This window comes from Neolamprologus brichardi, chromosome 4 (assembly GCF_056152115.1).
Source record: "Neolamprologus brichardi isolate AB-2024 chromosome 4, ASM5615211v1, whole genome shotgun sequence".
NCBI lineage: Eukaryota > Metazoa > Chordata > Actinopteri > Cichliformes > Cichlidae > Neolamprologus > Neolamprologus brichardi.
Genome location: NC_142107.1, coordinates 2,346,366 through 2,354,868, shown reverse-complemented (window position 1 = coordinate 2,354,868; position 8,503 = coordinate 2,346,366).

The following is an 8,503-nucleotide window of genomic DNA, read 5'->3' as shown; positions in this document are numbered from 1 at the left end:
TTTAAATGCATGTAGACATTGAAGGTCTTCAGGAGGGGCCGTGCTGACACCTGCTGCTCTCTGGTAGGAAGCACATTGTCCTCGAGTGTTTTAAATGCACTTTAGAACAGCACGCAGCAACACTACATATGAGTGGGCATATCTGTTAGCCATTGGGGTGGAGGGACTTGGAGGAGGAGTTGGCTGTCTGATTGGGGTCTGGGATGCGGAGTCTCTTTGCTACTACGGAGCCAGCAGCGTCTGGTTGTCTCAACCCCAGGGAAAAGGGTAACATCTCCTGGGTCTATAGGTGCGGTTTCCCCCTGAACCTGGGGAATAGAGTATGTTTGGGGAATGTGATTGTGTGTACAGTGTCCATTTGTGTCTGTCTCCACATTGGGTGTGTGCCGAGTATTTGTATATTCAATTCAATTCAATTCAATTCAATTTTATTTATATAGCGCCAAATCACAACAAATGTCGCCTCAAGGCGCTTCATAGATTATATGAATTATATATATATATTATAGATTATTATATGTGTGCATGAGGGTGGGAATGCACGTTTGTGTCTGTGTGTGCCTGTACGTCTGTGTCTATATGTCAGGTCGGGTTCTGGCCTCTGGGCCTGGGGTCCACTTTGGCTGCCAGCAGAGCCCGCGGGCACGTCACTGCAGCCCCCTCTGGCTTCTGCACCGTCGTGGCTGCTAGGTGACCCCTCGTCTGGGGCTCTCCTCAGCTCTTCCTAGGAGGGTGGCATGGTTGCCCTTCTGATGGTCCTTCTTGGGCTCTCGCACTCTGGGGGCCTCTGGATGTCTGGGGCCTGGATCATGGGTAATCCAGTGTCAGTAATGAAAATGAACGACTGGGCTGCTATCGGTGCCCATCGGTCCAAAAGCGAGTCGGTATGTGTGATTACCAGTAAATCCCTGCCTTCAGAACAATGACCTTTCTTTAAGACACCACAGTTGAAATGTTGCAGTTTAACATTGTTTGCTGACTTACAGTATAGGGACCGAGCAACTTGTTGTCACCGAATCAAACATCACGTGGAGCTTTGAAGGAGATAAGTATTTATAAGCACACCAGCAAAATGCACCAAGGAGCGGCTCAATAAGCCATTGAGTGACAATCCCTAAAAATGGGAACTGCTTGGTGTAGAAAAATGTATATTTTGCATTTTATAGATGTAATAATATATATTTCAGACCGTATAAAATAAATAATATATATGAATTATGAATTAGAATGTTATTAATAGGATGTAAATTAGAAGCTCTACATAGGAGGTGAGCATTAGAGTTGAAACTGATAAAATAAAGGTACACCTTGTTTTTTCTCATGTAGAATAAATAGCAGCTTTTAACCAGTAGGTGGCAGTCACACACTAAAAAATGGTCTCAGCATACATTGTGGATGGAGGAGCTCCAATAATTTAAAATCCTTCGATTTAAAAAGTATGGATAATTATCCGGAGCTGTGTTACAATGATATAAAGTAAAACCATATCTTGTACTTATCTAAAGTTGAAGTGTGAGATAGTTGGCGGCAGCATTAACAAGCTGGCATGGGCACAAAGAAACCAATGTTTGCAATACACAGGTGATATTTGCATGAAGAGTGGTTAAACAAAATGCCACATTACAGCAGAATATGACATATTGTTCTGGAGGTGCTGGGAAGTGCAGGCTTTCAATGCAACTTTTGTATCGCAGTTTTCCACTTAGCGCAGCCATAAAAGTCCCCACAGGGCAGGAACATGTGGGAGCTTATGTCATTTACCTGTGATGCCAGCAGGGAGTGGAGTGGAAAGTGTCAGCCTTTGCATGCCAGATAAATACATACACTAATGAAACATGGGATCTGATAACTTCATCTCGTGTCAGACGCCTACACAGAGATCAACCTCTCACTGGATCAGGCAGCCATCCCATCCTGTCTAAAATCAGCCACAATCATCCCAGTGCCGAAGAAGTCTCCCATCTCCGGCCTGAATGATTACCGCCCTGTGGCCCTCACACCGGTAATCATGAAATGCTTTGAGAGACTAGTCCTTCAGCACATCAAGGATTACCTCCCCCCAGAATTCGACCCCCACCAGTTTGCATACCGTGCAAAGATCCACAGACGACGCCATCGCCACAGCCCTCCACGCTGTGCTGAGTCACCTAGAGCAGCGGCAGAGCTACGTCCGAATGCTCTTGGCCTCCCTCCTCTCACATGTGCCTGGATAAAGGACTTTCTCACAAACCGGCCCCAGACTGTAAGACTCGGCCCTCATCTCTCCTCCACTCGCACACTGAGCACCAGCTCCCCACAGGGCTGTGTGCTGAGCCCCCTCCTGTATTCTCTCTACACCCACGACTGCAGTTCGACCCACAACAACACTCTCATCATCAAGTTTGCTGATGACACCACGGTAGTCGGACTCATCTCAAAGGGAGACGAGGCAGACTACAGAGAGGAAGTCCTGAAGCTGGCAGCATGGTGTTCAGAAAACAACCTGGCACCGAACACTAAGAAAACCAAAGAGCTCATTGTTGACTTCAGGAGACACAGCACTGACTTGGCCCCCCTTTACATCAATGGGGAGTGTGTGGAGAAGGTCCACACCTTCCGCTTCCTTGGTGTCCTCATCTTTGCTGACATCTCCTGGACAGACAACATCTCAGCGGTCGTCAAGAAGGCCCAACAGCGGCTGCACTTCCTGAGAGTCCTCAGGAAGTACAAGCTGAACTCCAACCTGCTGCTGACCTTCTACCGCTCGTTCATTGAGAGCCTGCTAACCTACAGCTTCACGGTATGGTACGGCAGCTGCACCAAGGCGGATAGAGTGAGGCTTCAGAGTGTGGTCAAGACAGCACAAAAGATCATCGGCTGCCCTCTCCCCTCCCTGATGGACATTTATTCCTCCCGCTGCCTCAGCAGAGCAGCAAACATTATCAAGGACAGCTCCCACCCTGGTTTCAACATGTTCAGCCTGCTTCCCTCAGGGAAGCGCTACAGGTGCATCAGCACAAAAACCCACAGACTCAAAAACAGTTTCTTCACCAAAGCCATAACCACCCTGAACTCACACATGCACCGATAACACAGCCCCCCCCACCCCCCAATTTTTTTCTTCCCACTTCCTCTATGGACCACCACTGTGCAATACCAATTCTATGTGCAATAACTCAACTGTATATACACAACACTATTTATTACATATTACTTTTTTAAAAAAAACGGCTTGTATATTTGTACATTATATATATATATATATATATATATATATATATATATATCTTTTTCCCTATGTTAATACTGTCCATATGTATATAGCGCTGCAGAACTGTACACCCCCCCCCCCCCCTCCCCCCCAGCATGTTTACACTGAGTAGGAGATGCTCTGTATAGTGACAATAAATGCATTCTATTCTATTCTATATTATTTCCATGGGATCTAACTTCATCTGTCTGGCTGACCGCTGCCCACTCAGGTGTTCTTAACAGCAGTAAACAGCAAGCACAGAGCAAACAAGGCTCTGATGAGCTCTGCAGACTGGCGCTCAGTTTTACATTATTAATAGCTGCTCTTTAACTCAGTGTAACAAATTAATCTAAAACCCCATTTGGTTCATAGCCTTGGGCAGACCGTGTATCATACTTCCTCATTCCTCCTGCACTGTTGGGAAAAAAAACTAAACAAAACAAAAAGCACCTGTAAAGATTTTATTTTTCCTCCAGCTGGGGAGCAAGAAAAGTACAGTAAAATAATGGAAATTTGCAGCAATAAAAATCTCTAAAATCTCTGTATTTTCATGAGACAGTTATTTAAAATACAGTTATTTTCTTTATTCTACTTTTACAGATTTTTTTTTATATGGAATAAAAGGTATGTGTTATATGTGTAACAACATTGAAATGACCTAATAATATGGCCAAATACTATTCTAATACAATGAAGCAGGCTTAAAATGACAACTGAACAGTTTCATGTGAAAAATCTTGTACTTTTTTATTAATTATAGAAACAAAATGCATGTTTTCTACCAATGCTGCCAGGCATTTCCACCCCAAAATACCAGAAGTGGTGCCCAAAAGCTAACAACAGCACAGCACCACAAAACCACAGAGGAAAGGAAAACGACCGCTTCTGCTTGCAACATTGCGTAATAGCATGTCAGAATGTCAGCCAGTCATATCCTTGTGTCATGCCAGTAACTCCGAGGTCATCACTACGTGGTCTGGTTTTAGGATTTAGTTTGGCGACTGGAATTTTTTTAAAAGTCTTTTAAAAGGTCACATTACATTATGTAAAGTTTCAGATTGTTTTCCCTTTCATTTTTATCTTAGAGACAGTTGCAATGAAAAAAGAAAAACCCAAAAACGAATAATGCCAAAGGATTATTTTTATATCCACAAAAAGACAAATGAGGCCGAGCCAAGGTCATGCATTCTGTAGATCTTTCCAGCACGCCATTCAGTACTGAAGCAGCACGCTACGTGGCCCTATGCAAATAACCTAAACAGGGGAAAAGCTATGAGATCGGATGATAAGCTTTGCGTATTTTACACATAAAAATTGCATATCTCTCTGTCATGCATTTCCTCAAACGGCCAAATCCAGTCACACACAAATATATAATCTATCTAAGAACAACTATGCCAATGCACACGGGTATTCAGACAGAGTTTAATAGAAATGCTCAGAATGGCACAAACAGGTCACATGTGCTCCTCACTTGTAAATCCTCAAATCGTGATAAAGCGTCCACAGAGCAGAGCAGAGAGCCTTTGAAGCTGACGCTGCTGTTGTCGCCTGCTATAGCAGCACCATATGGCAAATAGCCTTGTCAAGCATGAGAGGCCAAACCCCCTGGGGCAGAGTTTGTACTCAGGCCCAACACTTTTTGAAAGGCCTCCCAGAATTCTGAGTGGCCTATAACTGTATAAGGTTTAAACATACACATACCCAGCAGAAAAAACCCTGACATTCACTTTATTTCAGTCGCTATACTGGTCAACAGATGTGGCAGAGCGAGCGTCTCATCAGGTTTCATAACTGGCAAATGTCAGAAAGATGAATAGATGCACTGGAGCGGGACGCTATCCTACAGACCTGGGATGCATTCCAGCTGAGCGGGCTAGAAAGAGGACAGCAGCGTTGATGTAACAGTGTCTGTTTAAGGCGGTCTGTGGCAACCCCCCCAAAAAACCCTGAAGGCTGAGAGAGGAGCCACACTGAAGGGAAGAGCTTAAGTGGCACTCTTGAGTGCTACAAGTCGAAATGTGGAGCAGACTGAGCAGCAGACCGTGGCTAACGTGCTGTTAAAGATCTCGCCGGGCTGCAGCAGGGAGCTGCACGCAGAGCACCCCGGGGTTCTCTCTCTGAGAGAAATGAAATTGTGAGCTTCCTCCTCACTGCTTCTAAAGATCAACTGACACGGCCGTGTCATCAGTGCCTTAGGAAACAGAAAGACATTTGGAAAGCTTTACAGTGAAATGAGGCCTAATGTCTTGACTTACCCGTTCTTAGAAACTCACTGACTGGTTCACTGCCACGATTCTGGACTCTCGAAGGATTCCCAACAGTATTATCAACAGGTCTGATGGAGTGATGGAGAACAGGGGCGGCACCAAGGGGGGGGGGGGGGGGGGGGGGCAGAGGGGGCACTGGCCACCCCCTAAAATTGGATGCCCTCCAGTGGCCCCTCCCTGGGAAAACTGTCATATAATAGTAATAATGTAATAAGCTGGCAGAGAAGCTGGTGCCAATCCCTGGACAGATCAATGGTGCATCTAAGGGCCAACATAGAGATAGGCAACAGTTCACACTCTTACATGCTCTAATACTTATTGGTCTTTCCTGTCTTTACATTCTGGCAGAGTGAATCTAAGCTGCTTCCACTCCCCCCACCAAAACAGCAGCAGCAACAACAACAACAACAACACAAATTGCATCTGAATGAGTGAGATTACCCAATGCTAGTGTATAAAAGGATAAATCATTCACATGTTGTTTTGTATGCACGCTTCACACATACTGTCCTGTATATGAGTTGACATGAATCCTGCACCAAACTTGCAGTCTGTATTATCTGCAGTTCAAGCATGCACGGAAAGTCTAAAAATAACATCTGTTCATTAAGTATGACATCGGGTTTCTTTTCCACATCAGTACCGATGAATGCAACTCTCAAAAAGTCGTTGTTTGCTTTTTCCTTCTGAGGTTCCAATAAATGCTTAACACCCATTCACAGATGATAAAACAATCTGTGCTTTCAGTGAGTCGTAACGAGTTACAGCACAATCTGCTGAAAATCAAAGTGGGCCTGCCGCTGCGATCTGTTTCTCATAGCAAGTTTCAGGTCTGCAAGCTCATTATCATACTGCAGTGACATGCAGAGAAACCACTTGCCCTGAATGTAGTTGGGGAAAAAACCCTTTTTAAAACATTAAGCAAGGTTAAAAGTTAAAAGTACAGCATGTCATATTGGTCAGCATAACACATTTCTCTCTTACAGATGAAAACTTGAATTTGTAAATGATAAAATTTGACCTTATGTTGCACATTTATTTATTCATATATACAGTCCAAAGACTGTATATTAAAGATGGAATTCATCCAGTGGTTTTCCTTTTTTTTGTGGTGGTGGTGGGAAACAGCTGTGACAAGGGATTCTGCATGCTCATATTGTATACTGCTTTATTTTCTATTTTACTCTTTATGTAATCATAAAACATACAATTATGCATTAAAATACACGTTTGTTAAGCCATTTAACACCAATCTGTGAATCATACAAGGTCAAGAAATTCAGGAGGCAAACCACTGTTGTGTCTAAGAATTGCAGACACCTTAGCACTTTTCCTACAGGTGGTCAGGAGAAAGATTCAACAGCAAGCATCCACAGCTATCTGTAAAACACGTTGGAGGCTATATCATGGCTTGGGCTTCTTCTGTATTTGTATTTCCATGTATGTTTGCATGTTTCCATGAATCGCTGGATGTATCTCCCATTTTCTTAGGAAAATATAAAACAATACAGGGTGGCTTGGGACTTTTGCATAGTACTGTAGATCAAGGGAGCTGAGGGCCATTTTCACGACTTCTCCACAGTTTGACATGTTGCACCCGGCTGATTGAATGCAAGTTTAAGGCATTTCTGCAATAGTGTTATTTTTTTTTACCTGTCGTTTATATACAGTCTTAGCTCTGAAATGTTTGCTATTTTTAGCACAAAAATAACATTTTAAAGAAAAGTTAAAGAACATAAAACACTATCAATCCATCTTCTTCAGCTTATCCAGTTCAGCAGTGCAGCCTGTCCCAGCTGTCACAGGGCGAGAGGCGGGGTACAACCTGGACAGGTCACCAGCCTGTTGCGGGGCCACCTGAAACACCACAAACAAAGGAAAACGCCATGTGCCTTTGTCCTGTATTTGCTACTTCGTGCCAGAAAGATCGCCTTTTATGGTAAAAAAGTATAGACTGTATATAAAAGATGGGCGTAGCCACCGTTGCTTGTTTTGAAATCGAGCATGACGCATGAGGGTTTGCTTTGCTGACAGGTCAAGTCTAAAGTCACTGAGTCACTTCTGCATCTTTTAAAGATAGAAGCCATGGCCATCTTTTATAGGAAGTCTTTAGTTTAAAAACAAAACAAGAACACAACAACAAAACAACAAAATGCTATTTTTGTCGTTATGTGTCACTCTGTGATGCGGGTTACTCAGCAGCAGGTTGAAAATACAGATACATACAGATATACACTTACTGCTGTTACCACCTACATTCTACTAAGTGTCTAACAACACGTAGGTGTTTCAACCTGCAACAATTTAGAAAATTAAAGTTCAGTTTTCTAATAAATTATTGACACGAGCAGATCGATATCACCATCATGTGTTTTTTTTTAGACTGCTACTTCTCTATGTAACCAAAGCTGCTGCACCACACAAACTTTGCAAAACAAAGATGATTGTGGTTCTGATCAAACTCCTTGACAAACTTGTGGTGATCCAGTAGCAGCACATCCAACTATTTGTGTAGACGTGTTATGCCTTTAAATGAAGATAGAGCAGGGAAATGTGTATTAAAAAAATGTGGCTGTGTCACTCAATTCAGGAAATGCTCGCGTTCCTGCGGCACTGCTGCCATTTTCTATTTTTATTGTTGACGCAAGTTGACACGACTGCACATGGAGGAACTTTGCATGCAAGGCTTTTCTGCCGCAGAGGCGCTGCAAGACGTGAAGCAGCAGGATGACTGTGGGCTTTTGCTAGCACCGACAAGTTTTGGTGCCAACTCATTTTCATTCTTGGACTATTAGAGCAGCATTTCATTGTTTACTCTTCAAAATTGTCCTTGTTTATTTATTTATTTATACTTTTTGCTGGGATTGGAGCGTCACGTTAATCCAATCTGCCAAAGCCATGTCTTATGATTTGCTGCCCCTCGTAATCAGGTGTGAACAGTTGTGTGGGGATTGTCTTTTGTGCTTTTGGCTCACAGGGGCTACTCACAAAGGGTAACCTC